This window comes from Giraffa tippelskirchi, chromosome 8 (assembly GCF_054371585.1).
Source record: "Giraffa tippelskirchi isolate mGirTip1 chromosome 8, T2T-mGirTip1v1.2.pri, whole genome shotgun sequence".
In the NCBI taxonomy this organism is placed as follows: Eukaryota; Metazoa; Chordata; class Mammalia; order Artiodactyla; family Giraffidae; genus Giraffa; species Giraffa tippelskirchi.
This window is the reverse complement of record NC_137282.1, coordinates 93793212-93815230: the sequence shown is the minus strand read 5'-3', so window position 1 is coordinate 93815230 and position 22019 is coordinate 93793212. Positions and strand designations below refer to the sequence as shown.

At 37.1% G+C, this 22019-nt stretch overlaps 1 protein-coding gene across 11 annotated transcripts in view; it reads left to right on the top strand.

Annotated features, from left to right (window-relative positions):
- Nucleotides 1–22019, top strand: part of ARL15 (ARF like GTPase 15) — a 632366-nt gene that overhangs the window by 291314 nt on the left and 319033 nt on the right. The window lies entirely within an intron of this gene.

Here is a 22019-nt window from a genome sequence, read left to right as displayed (position 1 = left end):
TCTCCAAAATAAATGAAATATTGCTATAAAGCCCAAGTCTCCCTAGTTTCACTTTCCCACTCTGGTTTGCCACCATCACTCCCTAGAGGCAACTATTATTGAGACTTCAGTATATATCTTTCCAAGCCATTGGTATACTTTCTCACATCTTACATACATCAGTGGAAAATGGAATATTGTTTTCTATATCTGTGTTTCTGCATAAATGCTGTAATGCCAGTATATCGTGATCTTCTAGCCAAGTGAGAATATGAACAAGTTCATGCCATTTTTAAATACAACTGGTTAAACTGTCACTTGAAAATTAAAGTCCACGTTCTTCATTGAATGCCAAATCTTAAAAAAACACCAAAAGACCCACAAGATCAGTTTTGGCTGATCTCAGAGCCTGTTCAGGACTGTTTTACTTCATGATGACGATGGTGTAAGAAAGAGGTACCTGTACAGACAAGAGTCAGTTTCTCTAAGTTTCTAGTTCTTTGAGCTTTTAAGCATTTTCCACTGTCATTCCTTAGGAGTGCTTGCATGCCTAGTCATGTCCGATTCTTTGCCACCCCATGGACTGTAGCCTGCCAGGCTCCTCTGTCCATGGGATTTTTCCAGGTAAGAATACTGGAACGATTGGTCATTTCCTCCTCCAGAGGGTCTTCCTGACCCAGGGATCAAACCCGAGTCTCTGGCATCTTCTGCATTGACAGGCAGATTCTTTACCACTGAGCCACCTGGGAAGCCTTTCCTTAGGAGTAGCTATATTCTATCACTGGGCCATTTTAATAATTCCTGTGTTCCCATTAGGCTGAGACAACAGTGTCCTTTATTCTATACAAGTAAAATTAGCAACTACAAGTATAGCATTAGGAAGAGTAGGAGGGATTGACTATGTGAGTGCCTTGGAGACCACAGTTATATAAACCGTTTCTTGAGGAGGTGGGTTTTGGACGGGTTCAAAGCAGGGATATGTTATGCTAATATAAAGGGGTGTGTCACTATTTGGGACCCAATCGCATCTCACCAGCTGCACTGCCCTCACCAGCATTTCTCACATGCAACAGTAATGGTCTCTGACCTTCTCCCTGATGTCCACTCCCTCATGCTTCTATGCTGTATTTTCCCTGGGAAGCTTTTAAAATTTAAGTCAGATCATAACGTCAAAACTCTCCCGTGCCTCTCCAAGGTAAGAGCAGAAGCTCTATGTGGTCTGGCTTCTGCCATTTCCCTGGCTTTACTTTCTAGCTTTTTACCTTTTGCTCCATCAACTCCAGCCATGCTGTCTTCCATTTTATTTCCTTCTTCCACAGCACTTGAAACCCTCTCACATATGACATATCATTTGTTTGTTTATTCATTGTCTCACCTCCATGGAGAACAGTAAACTTCTAAGGACTAAATAGCCAAAACTGAAATAATAACCAGTCTAAGGGTCTCCATTTTTCTTTCTTTTTAGGTCCCTGTCAGCCAGAACAATGGCTGGTATATAAAGTAGGAGGCAAGAAATATTCATTTAATTAATAAGTAATTCATGAAAAACAGCCAGGCCAAAAACTCTGAGCAGAAGATATAAACTTTTAAAAGGGAACTTGAAAAAAAATAATCAATCTTCATCTGATTTATTCCTAGGGTTGGGCACCAAAAAAAAAAAATCTTGGCTAGTGCTGACTAATACTAAGGGAAATAGTAAATGAGAGGAAAGGGAGGAAAAATGACATTATTCATTCTTCTCAATTTCCTGATAGCTCTCAGTTTCCTGATAGCTGTCAATTGTAGGGGAACATACAACTTCTGTCTGTTGCATTCATTCCAGTTTGAGTATGCTGCTGTTTCATTAATAATGGACATTGAGCCCCTGTTTAGTAAATAATGGAATACATAGTAAAGAAAAGAGCATGATGGGAATAGAATGTTCTTTTTAAACAGCGGCATAATTCTGTGAGTTAACACATGTTTCATCACCCTGAAATTTGTTGCCAATCTTTAGGTTTTCGTTTTTGAAAGAAAACTGTGTTGATAATCTTTTAGAGGCTTCAGAGAGAACATTTGTTTCCTTAGGATCTGCTCCAGGAATATCAGCGAGAAAACACTAGAAAGTTTAAAGACGAACCAGTTACAAGAGAGGGCAAGCTGAACAATAATGTTTAACTTTATAAACATCTTTTATTTCTCAAGATCCTGCAGTATTTTTGCCCACTTTAACTTACAAGGTTATGTTCTTACTTCAGGCTTACTATAAACCACTTTTCCTAAAATTTAATCTCCCCTTTAAAATGATTTATATCTTCCTTTTTGGTGAAACTATACATTTCTTCTTTCCAAAACTTACTTTCTGCCAGTTCATTAATTTGTCATTGCATCATTCCAGGTATGTGTGCACATCACCATTATCATCATCATCAAAGACATACTATGTAAGCACAGCTTCCCATTTAATTCTCAAAACTATTCTGTGAACTAGGTATTTATTTTCCTCTTAATTTCCTCTGAGGAAATTGAGGTTTAGAAATTTTAATAATTTGCCTAAGGACATTTAACTAATAGTTGACAAAGCCAGGACTCAAAGTCAAGTATGTTGTACTAGATGGTACGTGAACTTTCCATTACATTACACTCCTTCAAGAGGCCAAGTGGCCTCTAGCTTCTCACCAAAGTTCTCCAGTTGTCACTTTCTTCATTTGTAAAATGAGGGATTTGAACCAGAAGTTCCTTAAGATCCTTTTCCTCTCTCCTAGAGCTGTTTATGGCTTTTATTAATGGTAGCAATAAAGGCAACCCCTATTGGGTTAAATTCTTTACAAACATAACTTACTAAAGACAGTAACTGTATCAGTGTGATATTATTATCTCCAAGTTTCAAATGGGATTTGGAATGTCTAAGCCACTTTTTCAAGGCTACCAAGTTTTCAAATGTAGAACTTCTATGGGAACCCAGGTTTGGGATCATAACAACACTGCATTGCTGTAAACTGCTTCCACACTATCTCTTACTCTTTTGTATAAGCGTAAACTTGACAAATGTAAGAAGAATCTACTCATTTGCTAATTCAACAAATATTTTTGAAGAAGTAAGATAAATGAGGTTGAGTGGAGCCTTTTGGCAAAGGGCATTCTGCAATAAATTAAATCCTCTACCTTTTTTTTCACCCAACATTCAGTCTTAAAGTTCACCCACATTGTTGTATATAGTTCTTATTCTTCTCTTTTGTGTAGTATTTCATTGTGTAATTGTGTATAAAATTATACAAATATATCACAATTTACTTATTCATGAATCTATTCTGGAACAGTTGTTTCTAGATTTTGTTCTTATAAGCAGTACTATAATAAACTTTCTTATAAATTATCTCCTTCACATCTCAGAAAACAGTATAAAGTGCTATTTTCATAAAGTATACATGAACAGAGCTTTTCATGTATACTATAGACTATAGCAAAGCAAGGAAAGAAATAGTTAACACAAAATTCAGCATAGTGATTTTTGTTAAGTGGAGGGAAAGACAGGTAGATGGGATAAGGGAAGAGGGAGAGAGCACAGAGGATGAATGAAAGTTCACAGATAATGTTCTGGTTCTTTACTGGGTGGTACGTTCATAAGCATGTTTATACATATGGTAATAAATACATAGGTATTTATTTAAATACATTTTTTATTTTAGAATAATTTTTAGTTCACAAAATTATTGCAGAGATAGTACAGAATGTTCTGTGTGTCCTATACTCAGTTTTCCCTATTATTAACATATTACCTATTGTATATTTGTGGTAGGAAATGAGCCAGTATTAATACATTGTTATTAACTAAAGTTCATACTTTATTCAGACAGGTTTCCTTAGTGTTTCCCTAATAGTTTTTCTCATGATTAGACTTAGGAGGAAGATTGCAGTGGTGAAGTGCCACATCACATAATTTCAAGGGTGCCTACCATCAATTTATCTTACCATTGTTGATGTGAACTTTGATCACCTGACTGAGGTAGCGTTTGTCAGATTTCTCCACTGTAGTTATTCTTTTTCTGCCTCTTCATACTGTCCTCTTTGGAAGGAAGCCATCGTGCTCAGCCATGCTGAAGGAGGGAGGAGTTACACTCTACTTCCTTAAGAATGCAGCAACATGGATGGACCTAGAGATAAGCATACTAAGTGCAATAAACCCACCAGAGAAAGGCAAATGCCGAATGATATCACTTATATGTGGGATCTTTGAAAAAAAAGAAAAGATACAAATGAACTTATTTGCAGAACAGAAATAGACCTCAGATATAGAAGACAAATGTATGATTTCCAGAGTGGAAATGGGTGAGGAAGGATAATTGAGGGATTGGGATTAACATAGACACACTACTATATATAAAATAGATAACCAACAAGGACCTACTGTATAGCACAAGGAATTATACTCAATATTTTATAATAACCTATAAGGGAAGAGATTCTGAAAAAGAACATATATGTATATATACAGTTATATATACAGACACATACATATACACATGCATGTATACACATATATGTATATCTATATTTGCTTAGTTGCTCAGTCATGTCTGACTGTGTATGACTCCATAGACTGTAGCCTGCCAGGTTCCTCTGTCCATGGGATTTTCCAGGCAAGAATACTAGAGTGGGTTGCCATTTCCTCTTCCAGGGGATCTTCCCTACTTAGGGATCAAGTCTTCTATGGTTCCTGCACTACAGGTGGATTCTTTACTCGATGAGCCATCAGGGAAGCCTACACATACATATATACACATATATGTATATATACATATATCTGAATTACTGTGCTATACACCTGAAAATAACACAACATTGTAAATCAACTATTTTTCAATTAAGAAAAAATGGAATACCTACATAAATTATTTAGAATCCTTCTGCAGGAGAAATTTATCTCTTCTCCCTCATTTTTGTCTTTTCAGTTGTATAACAGGGACTCATGGATATTCATACATTGGATAACAGTCCAACACTACTTTATTTTGTTGTTCAAATTGTTCTAGTTTTGGCCTTGGGGAGTTCTTTTAGTTGGCTCTTTTTGTCCCTTCGACATACCCTCGTCATTGTGACGTTTGGGGTTTTTCTGTTCTGGGGTTTTTGGCACTTCCTGAATGCCTGACCCTTCAAGTTGCTCCAGACTCATTTTGTATATTTCCTGCCCCAGCCTTGGAATCAGCCCCTGGTTCCTTTCATTGGAGAGCAGATGCCAAGATCTGGACACTCAGTGTGCCCACTGCTACTGGATTATTGTTGCTTCTAGGCCCTCCCAGGTGACAGAACAAGGAAATATATATGTATGTACCTACCCATGTATATAGATATATCTGTAGATATTTTCATATATAATCTTCTTTATCTGTATTAAACTAAACATGAATTCACACTGATTTACCTCTAATTCATTTCCATGTGAATCATGCTAGCCTGTTACCCTTGCTTTTATGTATCCTCTGTGTCCATCAGTGAGAAACCTGTTTCCCACCATCCATCATCAGTTTACGTAGTTATTCTATGAGTACCCTGTATCGTGGTTTCAAATTTGGCCATCTATACCCTTGTTAGAAACAGCTTTATCAACTAAAGTATAATTCTTACACACAGTTTCTTTTGCTTTTAGACTTATAGACTTCTTATTCCCAAAGTTACTTCGTTCAGCATCTTTTGCATCCACACCTTTTAGTGAAGTTATTTCATACATTTTTAATACACTTAGATTCTTTAGTCACTCACTACATTCCATCCTGGGATCTCTTGACCTTATGGTTGATTTTCTAATTTGCATACATTAAAATTTACTTCATTCTATAAAGCTCTGTGGATTTTGACAGATACTTAATATCTTATATAGCTTTGCAGTATTATACAGAAGAACCTTACCTTCATTAAAAAAAAAATCCCTCATGTTTTATTTACTCAACTCTCTCATTTTTGAAGAGAACCACTGATTGTTATATTGTTTTTGCATTTTCCAAAATATCACATAGTTGGAATCATACAGTGCATAGCATTTTCAGACTGGCTTCTTTTATTTAGCAATATACATTTAAGATTGACCCATGTCTTTTGTGCTTTGATAGCTTATTTCTTTTTGTCACTGAAAAATATTCCATTGTATGACTGCACAGCAGTTAATTCAGTTATCGAAGGACATCTTACTTGCTTTCAGTTTTTACAGTTATACCCAAAGTTGCATGCAGTCTTTTGTAGGAACATAAGTTTTCACATCAGTCGAGTGTGTAGGGTCTGGGTCCTTCCTGGATCTTATGTTAAGACTATATTTAATTTTGTAAGAAACTTTCAAACTGCTTTCTAAAATGATGCCGCAATTATGCATTCTCACCATCAGTGAATGAGAACTCCTTTTGCTTTGCATCTTCACCAGTAGTTGGTGGTGTTTGTGTTTTGACATTACCCATTTTTAATAAATAATCTAGTGCTATCTCCTGTTGTTTTAATTTGCAACTCCCTAATGTCAAATGATATTGAACATCTTTTTCTATGCTTAGTTTCCTGTTTGGTAAGATACCATTCAGGTCTTCTGCCTGTTTTTTTTAAAAAAAATCACATTGCTTATTTTCTTTTTTAAAAGACTAATTTATATAGGGCTGCCCTGGTGGTTCAGGGAAGTGGTGGTTCAGATGGTAAAGAATCCGCCTATGATGCAGGAGACCCAGGTTCGATATATGTTGTATATGTTTTTTTGTATGTCAAAAATGTGATAAAATATTAAAACAAGGGAGCATATTGAGCTTCATGCTGTAGGTGCAAGAGCTGATTCAGGCTTAACTTCAAACTCCAGCCTTGCTATTTGCTAGTCTTGTGACTTTGGGAAAGTTATATAATATCTTGGGGCCTCAAACTCTTCATCCTGAAAATGAAAATGTTACCTGTTTTTTAACATGTTTTTTGTGAGAATGTAATGAAAATGGCATAGTTAGGTAGAGATCAATAAATAGAAACTTTTGTGCCACATAGGAGATGCTCAATAAACAGTGGTTTACATACCCTTAACAATGGAGAGTTCATGCATTCATTAAACAAATATTTGTCAGGTGCCTGTTTTGTGCCTGTTTTGTGCCAGGAACTATTGTGTGTATTTGGGATACATACTTGAATCTCTGTGTGGCGGGATTTTTAGAAGCCCTTTAAACTGGATTATGATATTTACTCATAATTTAGAAAATTAATTTGTGGGAAAAGAACATAAGAAGAGAATTAAGTTAATAGACTCTTCTCAAAGTTCAGATAAGACATTGTAAGTACTTGAAAGATAGAATTGGAAATGGAGAAGAGAAGACAGCTGATAAGAATGTCTCAGCAGTAGAATCCAGTAGACATGGAAATTACTAGGTAATTGTGGGTGAAACAGAGAGGACGTTAACAATGACTTTTTCCGAATGAGAGATTATAGAATTCTGGTTTAGAAAGGAGCAAAGTCACTTAGAATGTTTTGATAGCACAGCTTGAAAGGTACCACACACGCATTGTCCCTCACTGAAATTTCTTTTGTAAAACTCTTTAATGGGGAAGTGCTGATTCCCTAGCAAAAACATCTGAAGAGAAAACTAAAGTCAAGAGGGAAAGTTTCAATATTAATTTCCCGGACTGATTAGCCACCAAAATTTTTCTGCATTGGTTCTAATAATTGTGCTGCAATGGAATATTACTCAGCCATTAACAAGAATACATTTGAATCGGTTCTATTGAGATGGATGAAGCTGGAGCCTATTATACAGAGTGAAGTAAGCCAGAAAGAAAAACACCAATACAGTATACTAATGCATATATATGGAATTTGAAAGATGGTAACGATAACCCTATATGTGAGACAGAATAAGAGACACAGATGTATAGAACAGTCTTATGAACTCTGAGGGAGAAGGTGAGGGTGGGACGTTCTGAGAGAATAGCATTGAAACATGTATATTATTATATGTGAAACAGAACACCATTCCAGGTTCGATGCATGAGACAAATGCTCAGGGCTGGGGCAATGGGATGACCCAGAGGGATGGGATAGGGAGGGAGGTGGGAGGGGAGTTCAGGATGGGGAACACATGTAAACCCATGGCTGATTCATGTCAATGTAAGGCAAAAACCACTACAATATTGTAAAGTAATTATCCCCCAACTAAAATAAATAAATTTATTTTAAAATAATAATAATAATAATTGTGCTGATGAGCATTTTAAGAAATAGCACAGTACTCTTCCTTGTCTAATAAAGTTAGAATGTAGGCTTTTGTTCAGTGGCATGATTGGCTGAGAAGCAAAAAGAACTGGACAGTTTCTTATCTGATTCTAAGTTAAGCAGAGCTGAGAGATCATTCCCCCTTGTGTTTATAAGGAAGAGTTAAATCCCTCACACGGTAATGTAGCACCAGATCGAAGTAAACAGACTATGATTTCAGTGCTAGACACAGCCTTAAGGCAGTAGAAATTACACTGTCACACAGAGGATATGTAGCTGCTGCTATTTTGGTGCTTGGGTTCTTTGTTGTCACATAGTTGAAGGCAATCCAGATGAAGAAAAGTGTTAACCAACAAAAGGAGAAAATTTCCTGCTCATGGCTAGAAGGGCATGGGGGAAAAGGAAAGACACAGTACAGTGCTGTGTGAACATACCAATAAGGGGTCTGTTCCAGTCATTGCTGGCTTCAACTTGTCTCCTCATTTTTATTGGGAGCAAGTTGTTCATAAGGGCAAAGTGCGAGCTAGAGTATAAAAATGATATTTCCTCACATGGTTTTATCTGCCACTGTAGAATCTGAGAATCATGATTGCTTCCTTAATTGAATTAGTTTCCAGGTGCTTATAAGATGAGCTTAGGGAAAAGTGGAACACCCACTTTTTTGATATCTCCAATACCATGAGGGTGTTTGAGATATTTTTAAAGCATTATAATACATGCCTCTGTATGTCTATATCTTTAAAGGTATATATGAGACACTGTAGGCAGTTACCTTTAAAATCAAAGGATAATTCTGAACAGATTAGACTAGATATGCAAGTTTTACCACTCCAAATGGAAGGTAAAGGAGATTAAGAAATAAGATATATTCTATATTCCTACCAACATGGGAATTCTGCCAGTTGCTGGGAGTTTTTCTGTTCCTGTTATGCATTCCGGAAATAGGAAAATAACTTCACATTTCGTTTGGAGACCCAATATACCCACTGTGAAATGGTCCTGAGCTAAAATTCCATTGATCACCTGACCTCCATAGTCCCTACCCTGATTGGTGGGCCACAGATATTTTTTGATCTCTTGAAACGTGTTAGTTCAGAGCCACTGTTGAATAATCTCCAAAAAGTCTCGTATTTCCTTTTCCCCATTGTACAGTCACCCTAATAAAAGACCAGTGATCCCTTTGGGGAAGGCTGGGAGAAAGAAGAATGTAAATATGATCCAATATAGAATTTTAACTAAAAGATAATTGAATATGAAAGTAATATACTATAAAAACACATTGGAGACAAACTGAAACCATCTTTTCCAAAATAATTGCTAAAAACAAGACACGGGAGCCAGTAGAGAATGATGTAGGATAAATTTTGAAATCATCCTAGTATTAAAATGATGACATAAGTGCGTGCCTAAGTTTAACATATCTGCAAATAAAAATGAATGCTCAATTATGTTATAATGAAATGGCTCAGTCTAACAGACTTAAATGCATGATCCGTGACATTACTGTGGTCTTCCATGTGGATGATTTTATTCTGTGCTGGGAATCTAGTTTGACCTCAGTGTTTACTTGTTGCAATATGTTGTCTTTCCAGCAACTCTTCTTGAGAATTTTCTCAGAACAGCATCTCATATTCTTTTGAAGTGTGACCACCGCCACAATTTTTAAAAAGTTCAGGTCCACTATCAGTTTCATTACTCTGGTCACAAAGATGGCCAATCTGAATCCTTTCCTGAAAATTTATTCAGAGGTGTTAGGAGGGGCCTTTACTTTCTCAGTGGTGGATTAGCTATTTATCCCCTTCTCCCTTCTTCTCCCACTGCCATGATGGAGGGAGACATTCAGCACACAGTAGGAGAAGTGGAGACCAGCACATAGAAACATGGCAGAGATACTGATTTTTTCAAATTTTGCTGTACTGGTATTAATTTAGCCCTACTGAAGTCTTTCACGGTTATGTGAACCAATCAAACTCCTGTATATTTCGTAGCCTTTCGTGAAATGACTCCTGAACAAATCTAATTCAACCCCTCAACACCATCCAGCTAGACTGTATTTTCTAGACTACTAAATTGTTCACATCACTCCTTATTCAAAAAATTCCCGTGTCCTCACTGGCAAGAGCATTGACTTTTTTTTCAGTCAGTCTGAATTTTGGCTCCTTGGCTAATAAGCAGGTCTCTTCATCTCTTTAAGCCTCCTGGTCCAAATACCTAGTTCTCTGGATACCCAAGAGATGAAACCATGATCACAGAAATATAGAACATTTGGTGTAGTCCTGGGGCATGATGAACACTCCCTGAGAAGGTCCTGACTCCTGAGCATGGCTGAGCAGGGCTCCATAGCTGGGCAGCATCCTCCCCTCCCTCTTCACCTCACTAAACTCTTTTGTGTCCAAACAGGCTTCGCAGCCATTCCCCAATAAGCTATATGTTCCCGCCTATATGGCTTGCCTCCTGACCTTTATCTGCCTATCTAAATTTAGTCCGTTCTTTAAAAATCAGTGAAATCAGGGACTTCCCTGGTGGTCCAATGGCTAAGACTCTGCACTCCCAATGCAGGGGGCCTAGTTTCAACACCTCGTCAGGCAACTAGATCCTGCAACTTTGAGTTCTCATGCCACAACTAAAGATGCTGAAGGCCACAACTAAGACCCAGTGCAGACAAATAAAAAATATTTTTTTTAAATCAGTAAAGTCAATCCCATCTCTCCTATGACATTTTCAACTAACCATTCTAAAGTGATCATTTCCTTCTCCAAGTCCCTGAAACACTCTCTTGCCTGTGTTCTTAGTCTGGTGACTAATTCTATAATGCTTGGATCTTCTGTTTTGCCTTCAATCTGTTACATATTTTGCATTATTTTTTATGATGAAACTCTTTTTTTTTGTTTTTATTTCTAACTGTAGGATAATTGCTTTACAATACTGTGTTGGTTTCTGGCCATACATCAACATGAATCAGCCATAGGTATACATATGTCTCCTCCCTCTTCAACCTCCCTCCAACCTCCCACTACATCCTACCCCTCTAGGTTGTCACAGAGCACATATTTGAGCTCCATGCATCATAAAGCAAATTCCCACGGGCTATCTTTTTCACATATCATAATATGTATGTTTCCATACTACTCTCTCAATTCATCCCACCCTCTCCTTTCCCCACTGTGTCCACAAGTCTGTTCTCTACATCTCCATTGCTGCCCAGCAAATAGGGTCATCAGTACCATTTTTCTAGATTTCACATGCATGCGTGCCAAGTTGCATCAGTTGTGTGTGACTCTTTGCAACATCATGGACTGCAGCCCACCAGGCTCCTCTGTCCATGGGATTCTCCAGGCAAGAATACTGGAGTGGGTTGCCGTGCCCTCCCAGGGGATCTTCCTGACCTAGGGATTGAACTTACGTCTCCTGCAGTTGCTGCATTGTTAAGCAGATTCTTTACTGCTGAGCCACCAATGAAGCCGTCTAGATTCCATATATGTGCATTAATAGACAATATTTATTTTTCTTTTCGTACTTACTTCACTCTGTTTAGTAGGCTCTGGGTTCATCCACCTCAGAACTGATTCAGATGTGTTCCCTTTTATGGGGAAAAGGAGTACGTCAAGGCTGTATATTGTCACCCTGCTTATTTAACTTATATGCAGAGTACATCATGAGACATGCTGGGCTGGAAGAAGCACAAGCTGGAATCAAGATTGCCAGGAGAAATATCAATAACCTCAGATATGCAAATGACACCACCCTTATGGCAGAAAGTGAAGAAGAACTAAAGAGCCTCTTGGTGAAAGTGAAAGAGGAGAGTGAAAAAGTTGGCTTAAAGCTCAACGTTCAGAAAACTAAGATCATGGCATCCAGTCCCATCACTTCATGGCAAATAGATGGGGAAACAGTGGCTGACTTTATTTTTGAGGGCTCCAAAATCACTGCTGATGGTGATTGCAGCCATGAAATTAAAAGATGCTTACTCCTTGGAAGAAAGGTTATGACCAACCTAGAGGGCATATTAAAAAGCAGAGACATTACTTTGTCAACAAAGGTCCGTCTAGTCAAGGCTATGGTTTTTCCAGTAGTCATGTATGGATGTGAGAGTTGGACGGTGAAGAAAGCTGAGCGCCGAAGAATTGATGCTTTTGAACTATGGTGTTGGAGGAGACTATTGAGAGTCTCTTGGACTGCAAGGAGATCCAACCAGTCCATCCTAAAGCAGATCACTGGAAGGACTGATGTTGAAGCTGAAACTCCAATACTTTGGCCACCTCATGCGAAGAGCTGACTCATTTGAAAAGACCCTAATGCTGGGAAAGATTGAGGGCAGGAGGAGAAGGGGACGACAGAGGATAAGATGGTTGGATGTCATCACCAACTCAATGGACAGGGGTTTGGGTAGACTCTGGCAGTTGGTGATGAACAGGAAGCCTGGCATGCTGCGGTTCATGGGGTTGCAAAGACTGAGCAACTGAACTGAACTGAACTGAATATTCCATTGCATATATGTACAACAGCTTCTTTATCCATTCACCTGTCAATGTATATCTAGGTTGCCTCCATGTCCTAGCTATTGTAAGTAGTGCTGCAATGAACGCTTTGGCACATGTGTCTTCTTTAGTTATGGTTTTCTCAGGGTGTATTGTTGGGTCATATGGTGGGATTGTTGGGTCATATGGTGGTTTTATTTCTAGTTTTTTAAGGAATCTCTGTACTGTTCTGCATAGTGGCTATATCAGTTTATATTCCCACCAACAGTGCAAGAGGGTTCTCTTTTCTGTGCACCCTCTCCAGCATTTATTGTTTGTAGATTTTTTGGTGATGGTCATTCTGACCACTGTGAGATGATACCTCATTGTAGTTTTGATTTGCATTTCTCTAATAATGAGCAGTGTTGAGCATCTTTCCATGTGTTTATTAGCCATCTGTATGTCTTATTTGGAGAAATATCTGTTTAGGTTGTCTGGCCGCTTTTTTATTGGATTGTTTGTTTTTCTGATATTGAGCTGCATGAGCGGCTTGTATATTTTGGAGATTAATGCTTTGTCGGTTGTTTCACTTGCTGTTATTTTCTCCTGTTCTGAAGTTTGTCTTTTCACTTTGTTTATGAGTTTGATGAAATTCTTTTCTCCTATTTTAATCTAATCATATGCTCCTTGTAGGCAAGAACTACTTCTTTTTTTTCCTTTTGTTCCTCAGGGGGCTTGCTACCTAATAGTATGTGAAAGTTTAGGTATTTCATACTGTTCTTTTGATTATAGATGTAATCTTACACTAATATGTATCCTTATATGAGGATAGAAGTCACTCATAGGTAATATAGGAAATACCAGGAGAGGAAGAACAAGAGAAATTATCTGGGCCTAGAAAGGTAACTATTCTTTTATTGTGTTTTTAGTGTGTCCTTCAAGTGAGTTGGCTCTTTGTATCCCCGTGAGAAATTACACAGAGAAATAGTGACTAAAATTCATTGCCTATTGTTGACTGGGAGGCAGATGTAGAAGAGTTTCAGCCTTGGCAAGCTCTACTCAGCTCCCACCCTTCTTCTGTGACCTAAAGAGTAAATAGTCGAAACTGAAATAATAACCAAGTTATGGTAGTTTTTTTCCCCTCTTTGATTTTTGACTTACTTAGCCTAAGGTAAATGATCTCTATTTGACATGTAATAAAAGTGTCATTGCTTATTGTAATAATATGCATTTAACAATCTGTATCAGATAGGCTATATCTGACTGTATGCTTGTACTAAATGAATAGGATGCAAAACTAGATACTTGAGACGAATTTAGGAGTTTGATTTAACAAACTTAAATAACGGTTATGAAGAGAGTATGGTTCTTGGCCCCAGTAGCTTCCCAGTCTAGATTTTCAAGCAATCTGCTTTGTTATGCAATTCTACTTAGACTTAAAGGTGTGTCCAGTTATTAAAGATCTACCTCATGTTCTATGTCCAGGGAAATTCTTTATAATACTGGTATAGGGCTATAGGAATGCCATAATCAGTACAGGCAAGCGATGGTGAACCTGGCTTTCACTGGTTCCCAGCAGTTACGTTTCCAGGAACATGATGTAACTTGTGGAATAGCCAAATTCTTGAGCTAACAAGTAGTGATCTAACTGGGTTTACTCCAATCATTCTGAATTATTGAGGAAACTTCTAAGTGTGTTCTTAGTTTGAAATTTGGCTTACCAAAATCTTGGCCAAAGAGGTGCATTTTAAAACAAACAAGACCAAAAGGACATCTTAAATCCAAAACTGCCTTAAATTTGTTAAAAGTAGTTTAAAATAGAATTATGTGAATTTAAAAAGAATTAAAATTTGAAATTATCAAATGTTATGCGTGTGTGCTAGGTTGCTTCAGTCATGTCCGTCTCTTTGTGACCCTATGGACTGTAGCCCCCCATGCTCCTGTGTCCATGGGATTCTCTAGGCAAGAATACTAGAGTGGATTGCCATGCCCTCCTCCAGGGGATCTTCCTGACCCAGGGATTGAACCTGTGTCTCTTGTGTCTCCTGCATTGGCAGGCGGGTTCTTTACCACTTGTGCCACCTAGGAAGCCCCCTTATTATGTGATATTAACTGATATTTACAGAGATTAAAAAACATTAAAGATTTTAGTAACAGAGACCTATATTTTACAATACAGCAATGTAGTTTATCAGATAGGGATAGAATTTTTTTCTTTAAAAATTGCATGTCTTCCTGCTTTTGAATTCATCATGTAACTTGATTTGGGATGACCTGTTCCTAAATTCAAAATCAGAGCAGCTTAGATTATAAATTGCAGATTTTCAGCCTACCCAAGTCAAGTATTTACAAGAAACTTTTATATGTCAAAAGCACATGTTACTTGCTTAATACATTTCATGAATAAATCAGTAAATAGAATGAATAATAAATAAATGATTGAACCATCTGTCAAGGTGCAATGAGAGTGACAATATAGAATTTACTGTTACTGAGAGACAGAATGATTTTAATGTTTCCAAGTTTCGTAGTCACTGTTTATAAAATATTAATAAAAACAATAGGTCGGCCTTATTTGCAGTGCCATATTAAATGCAATAATATATACAATATGCCTAACAACTCCTAGCCCATGATGGTAAATGTTCCCTTCCTCCATGCTGAAAATGTAGTCTTACTTAAAAAAAAAAAACAAAAAACGAATCTCCTTGCTGGCACTGAATAAAGACTTTTGGAGAGGCCAGTCTAATTGGTGAACTCTTATTTCCATGATTTCTAGCATCTTATCCATGAAGATCATTTCCTAAAGGAAATTTCCATTCTTTATCTCATTTCTTAATCATTAACTCATATTTTTAATTCAGGGTTTATAAAAAGTGTTGCTCAAAAATGTAGGGACAATATGACTGTGGTTACTTTTTACAGACTTGTATTCAATCTTGAAGAAACTCCTAGAATTTCATATATTACAAGTTGAAAATCAGTGACTACCATTCTCTCAAACCTTTATTGAGCTTTAACTGTGCTAATTGTGGAAGTTGTAAAGATACACAAAGCATACCCTTGGTCCTGGGGAGCTAATTGTATATGAGAAAAGACACGCTTGTCTAATATTTTAGAAAGTGTGAAGTGTTAGAAGAGAGATGTGTATAGAATGGGAACAGAGAGACAACAAATAATATAGTCTTGGAAGTTGAAGAAACCTTCATAGAGAAGGTTTCATTTGTTTTAGAGCCCTGGAAGATGAACAGGCATTTGCCAGGAGGGAATGAGGAAGATGAGTATGGGTGTCTAAATGCAGGAAGGCAAGTACTTAAACCAGCACCAGTAGACATACCATTATGCTTATGTGTATCTGGAGCAGTTGTTTTCCAATAAAAAAACTTTTTTAAAAATGAGACTATATAGAATTTCACATGAAAAGAAAGAAAAGCAAGCTGCCTTTATGACGTATGGAGGAAGGCTTGGAGTCACAGCTACTTTCTCAGTGGCCCACCCATGGTTGCAGTGGGGACACTCGGAGAGGAAGACAAGCGTGGCAGGGAGCCATATAGGCCAGGGCTGGGTCGCTTTAGGCAGATTGGGCCTTGTCCTCTGAGGGTTGAGGAGTCATCAAACATTTTTAAGGAGGTGAATAGCATCCACTCTGTTAGAAAGAGAGCGCTGGGCGCTCTGTCAAGTGGATCAGTGTAGAGATAGCAGAGTAGAGACCTGTTGATTGAGTATTCCAGGATTCCAGATGTTATCAAAAGTGATGGAACTAATCTGCCTAGATCTGAGTTTTGATTTTGGTTCTTTCTCTGCCAAACTACATGACCTTTAATCACTTAATCTTTGATTTAAAAAGGGACATTTCATGTGTACTAATTCATCTACCTCCCAATTTAGATGTCCCCTTAACAATGCATAGGCTTCCCAGGTGGCTCAGTGGTAAAGAATCTGCCTGCCATTGCAGGAGACTTGGGTTCAATCCCTGGGTCAGGAAGATCCTCTGGAGGAGGAAATGGCAACCGACTCCAGTACTCTTGCCTGGAAAAATCCCATGGACAGAGGAGCCTAGTGGGCTACAGTCCATAGGGTCACAAAGAGTCAGATGCGATTGGGCACGCGCATGCGCACACACACACACACGCACACACACACACACACACACGAGCAGTACAGCTGACAAACAATTAGGCCATTGCATGACTTAGATCATTTGCATGACGTGAAGTCGTCTACTATATTGGAAAGAATCCCATTCTTTCTTGGTAACCCTAATTGCATTTAAAACCAGCAAAACAAGCAAAATCTTCCTTTATTTTCTGGCTAGACCAAATCGTCTATTGAGCAAGTTTACTAGATAGTCTTCAGCTATTTATGCATAGCTCTCAAATTCTTACTCACCTTTTCTTCTCCAAGCAAATCTTTCGGAGTTCATGGAACATAAATTTCAGACCAGTTGCTATCTTGGTTTCCCTATGTAGATGCTCTGTATTCTCACTGTAAGCTGTTAAAATACGGAATCCAGAACTGATTCAACTTCATCAGAGGTGGGTTGAACAGTGTAGTATACAATGAATGAGGTTGATATCTCTTGATTTAGAAGTGCTACTTCTTAAAGAAGCATATGATTATAATAATATTTTAATAGCCAAGTCATACTATAGCTCTTACAGAGCCTGTAATCAACTCAGACCCTGTATCCTTTAGTTAGTCTATTAACCCATCCTGTCCTCAGGCCCTCTAGCTTGACAATAAAGGTCACACCTGCCTCCTGTTTATGGTTATTATGGGTAATATGATATTAAATTAAATTTATAGGCAATGTTGTACTTGAAATTCAAGGTGACCTCGTTGTTGTGCAGATGTAGTTTTAAGAAAGACAAAAGAACCATTGACAAGAAAGTAACCTGTATCAAAAGTATATTAAATGGCCTCAGGAAAAAAAATGTGTTTCCTAGCATTTTGCATTCTGTGACCCTTCCTACTTCTGTTTTAGCAATAAAACATTTAGCCTGACTGCTCTATAAATAGATTTTCAACTTATATTGCCAGATAATACATAATTTGATGAGAGTGAAGATGATTTTCCTGAGAGGCTAAGTTAATTGGTTTATATATTTTTGTCTTGTATGTGTCTCAGTTTTTCCCTTGGCTTCTAAGCCTTTGAGGCGAATATTACTTTCTCCAACAGAATATTCTTTTGGCTGACTTCAACAAAGGAGTGACCAAGTCTGCTCTATATTTTCTGGCAATGATGTTGCAGTAATCAGAATAAAATAAGGTCCTAAGGAGAATCTGGCTCAGACAGTAGAAGTTACAGAGTGAAAACAAACACATCCTTACTATTAGCTCTCTACATGCTGGGAGTGGAACAGTAGTTGACAGTCACATTCCAGTGCATTTTTAAAACTGAGCAATTTCCCTGGATGATTTCGATAAGACCCTTCTCTTTTTATTGTATAAGTGGAATCCATAAGCTTTTAGAAGGTGTGTTGTGTTCTTTACGGGTTGCTGAACATCATTGTAACACTGAAAGTCTGTTGATTGTGCTGGTAAACTGGCTCTGAGGATTTAAAAAACACTGCATATATAGTCACCACCTCTGCTGTGATTAGTCTTACTCAAATACTTGGTGGGAACAACAGACATAGAATCCGAGTTTTTAGCTTAAACTTTTTTCATTATGAACCTAAGAAAAATATGAATCACTGACAAAAATTATAAGTACTCTTAAGAATTAGAGCTGTTTCATCAAGATCCTTTTGTCAGTGTTCTGTTTATAGACCTAATATTTTATTTCCTCATCTCACTGGAACTTTAGGTGTGTTTCATCTCTTTAAGTATGAACTTTCTTTAAGAGAAGAACAGCGTATATTACTGATATGCTCTTGGCCACTTTTAAAACATGATTAGTATTTGCATAATACCATTAGCCAGGAAAAATGTACCTTTGGTGCCAGACAAGTCTAAATAAGATTTTAATGCATGATGAAATTTAAACATAAGAAATACTGAAAAATAAAATTTTAAGTTTTGTCAAAACTCTTCAGTGAATTACAGGAGAATGAATACAAAGAGGACTAAAGCTAATGTTTGGTCAATAAGATGAACATCTACTCTAAATGATCTGTATTTCTTGTTTGAACTTGGAATAAATGGAATACAATTTCAACCATATAATCCTATAATTTTGCATGCATAGTTTATTATGGTTTCCTTTCCAGTGGAAAGTAGTTTTGTGAATATTGAAATGTAACAGACAATGTTTTTAAGTAAGTTTCTATCCATTTCTAATTGTATTTACTTACTTATTTACCTCTAAAAGAATTGAACAGTTCTCCTAGAGTGATTCTATCCTTTTTTTCACACATCATTTTATATTATGTTCAGTATAAACCTCATATATACAAAAGTTGAGTGAATAATGGAGTTATAGCTGGCATAAGAATGAATACATAGTCTTACAGGATGTATATAAGCTCTACTACACTTTTTGTTTTTCATATTGTGGTTTCAAATTTCTTTCCTCTTCTTAGTCTGATTTTTAATCTACTAATCTTTCTGGTCTTTCTTCCCTGCTTGAAATCCTGAACCCCAGAGACTAGGATTATGTTACTGTCTCCATCAAAGGATACAGTAAATATTGGGTGTGTTTGGTTAGAAGTGAATGCCTGATAGGTGGGTAAAAGAACTGAGGGAATCAGTGGGTGGGTAGTTAGGTATGTGAATGGAAGGATAGAAGAGTGGACCTCTTCCCTCCCACCAAATTGCTGAAATCCTAGAGACCTAATGGTTGATCTGTAATCTCTGGCGTTTTGAGTTTCAGCTTATTGCATTTTAGAGTATGCTTTAAAACTACAAAGCATGGGTGTGAATTTGGACTTTCTAATGTCTTAAAAGACATTATAAAAGGCTTAGACTGTTAATTTTATAACAGTGGAACATCTTTGATTTTTCCAAAATGAATTTGTATTTTATAAATGAGGTGTGACTTTATGGCAAAGATATGATTTCTCCAAAGACAGTGAATATCTCTGTATCTGATTGTCCGCATGGAACATCTCTTGATGTGATTTTTTAAATACATAGTGAAAGTGAAAGTCGTTCAGTCATGTCCGACTCTTTGCAACCCCGTGGACTATACAGTCCATAGAATTCTCCAGGCCAGAATACTGGAGTGGGTAGCCTTTCCTTTCTACAGGGGATCTTCCCGACCCAGGAATCAAACCGGTGTCTCCTGCATTGCAGGCAGATTCTTTACCAACTTAGCTATCAGGGGAGCCCATAAGACCAATCTATTTTGTTTGATTAAAGTGATAATTATAAATATTGGTTTATCACTAATCTCACATGTAAATTCATAGAGTGAGACAAAAATATGAAGTCTTATTTAATTTCAGTTTTGGTTTTTTTACTGTTTATTAATTCATTTGCTGGTAAGTATTTTTCTTTGTTTTTCTCCAATGACTTTATACTGCTTTTACATGAATTTTGATAGACCCTTGATAAACCTGGTAGCACTTCTGTTAGGGCTATTATGCATTTTTAACAGTGTGTTATAATCAGGTAAACTTCGGTTCAGCTTAGGACATTTGTGTTGTCAATCTGGAAATCATTTGCCAAGCCCTCACAAGAGTATCGACAAAGAATCACTTTTAAAGTAAATCTCCTTATATTTTGTCTAGACTACTAAATACTAACTACATCTTCTCTGCAGAGAATCAGATTAGGCCAAGAGAGTCTTATGTCTTCATTATGCCATTACTGCAGTGCATGGTGTTTGGATAAAATATAATTTCCTGGTATCTCTAAGTAGGGTATAAATAAGCAAAAACTTTTTAGGAATGATAGCAATTTCATTACATTCACATGAGAACCTCATATATGTGCTTATCAAAATATTTATTGCTATAATAAACCATAAAATTTCTCGATATTAATTAAATAGATGTTACATATTCAGTTGGCTACTAAAGTATAATTGATTTCCATTTCTGGATATTGAGGAAACAAAATAGTTTATTAAATAAAAAATTACTTCTGAGACATGTAACAGTTAAGGGTTAGTATAGATATTTAATCCCTTGATGAAAGGTCTGTAATATCTGTAATATTTGGAAAGCTTTACATAAAAAATATTTGCATTATTGCCAAAAAGCAGTGGGAATAAATGATAGCACTTTGTTTGTTAGCATGCCACAATGTTCCCTTGAGTTACAAATATATTTGAGACTATAACAATTCTGATGAAATAAAGTTAAATATGGATGAAGTATTTTAAGTGACTGTCATCCATTTTTGAGTGTACTTCAGCATCTCAGTGTTAAATACCACAATTGTCCTTAAGTTCACAAGGGTTGCCAAGATGTGTGGGTCAAGTATGCTAAAATTTTTAAAGTATAGTCTAGAATGTGTATTATTTTTTTTCTTTACAGGTTAAAACCTATGATATTTAGAATGGAAGCATTAAATATCATATAAATCATTTCTAGCCTTGTTTTTTCAGTTCAGTGGTTAGTTTTCAATGTCCATGGAGAGATCAATTTAATCTGTGTGAATTAAAAAAAAAACAGACTACTGGGACTCCCCTGGTGGTCCAATGGCTAGGATTCCAGGCTCCAAATGTAGGGGGCCCAGGTTTGATCCCTGGCTTGGGAACTAGATCCTGCACGCTCTAACTAAAGATCCAGAACAGCCAAATAAATAAATAAAACTGATTTTAAACACTCTCTATTTCTTAAAGAAAAAAGAAAAAAACATTATTAATCTTTACATTTCATTTGTGTGTTTACTATCTTTATTGATCATCAGTCTGCATAAAAATAATTTTATTAATTTTTAGAAGTGATTGAGAAGTATGCATCTAGTACTTGGAGAGAGTACTTTATTTGTAGTTGAAGAAGAATGTGTTTTATATCAAGGATTATTGTTTAGTTCCTCAGTCATGTCCAGCTCTTTGTGATGCCATGGACTTTAGCACACCAGGCCTCCCTGTCCTTCACCATCTCCAAGAGCTTGCTCAAACTGCCCTTACATCGGTGATGCCATCCAACTATCTCATCCTCTGTCATTCCCTTCTCCTCCTGCCTTCAACCTTTCCCAGCATCAGGGTCTTTTCTAATGAGTCACCTGTTCGCGTCAGGTGGCCAAACTGTTGGAGCATCAGCTTCAACATTAGTCCTTCCAATGAATATTCAGGATTGATTTCCTGTATGACTGACTTGTTTGATCTCCTTGCAGTCCAAGGGCCTCTCAAGAGTCTTCTCCAACAGCACAGTTCAAAAGCATCAATTCTTAGGCGTTCAGCCTTCTTTATGCTCCAGTGCTCAAATCCATACAGGACTCCTGAAACCATAGCTTTGACTAGATCGACCTTTGTTGGCAAAGTAATGTCT